Source organism: Penaeus monodon, chromosome 34 (genome assembly GCF_015228065.2).
Source record: "Penaeus monodon isolate SGIC_2016 chromosome 34, NSTDA_Pmon_1, whole genome shotgun sequence".
Classification (NCBI taxonomy): domain Eukaryota; kingdom Metazoa; phylum Arthropoda; class Malacostraca; order Decapoda; family Penaeidae; genus Penaeus; species Penaeus monodon.
In genome coordinates, this window is record NC_051419.1 from 31,993,417 (window position 1) to 31,993,686 (window position 270).

Genomic DNA, 270 nt, shown 5'->3' on the forward strand with positions numbered 1-270 from the left:
TTATGTCTAAATCTCTTAATCTGACTAAAAAATTCGCCTTTGTCTCGCTGGTTGGTTGCAGTTGTTGTTAATGTTGTTGTTTTTGTTTTTGTCACTTGTGGTTCTGACTGATATTTTTCCCCTTGACTGATTGTTTTTATTTGCTGTTTATGTTCTTATTATATTTTCTATGTTGTTGGAAGTGTCTTTCTTTTCTCTTAAATTACTCATTTATTCACGAATTTATTGTCATGATTCCTCAGCTCTTCTGTTTCCAGTATCTACACACTC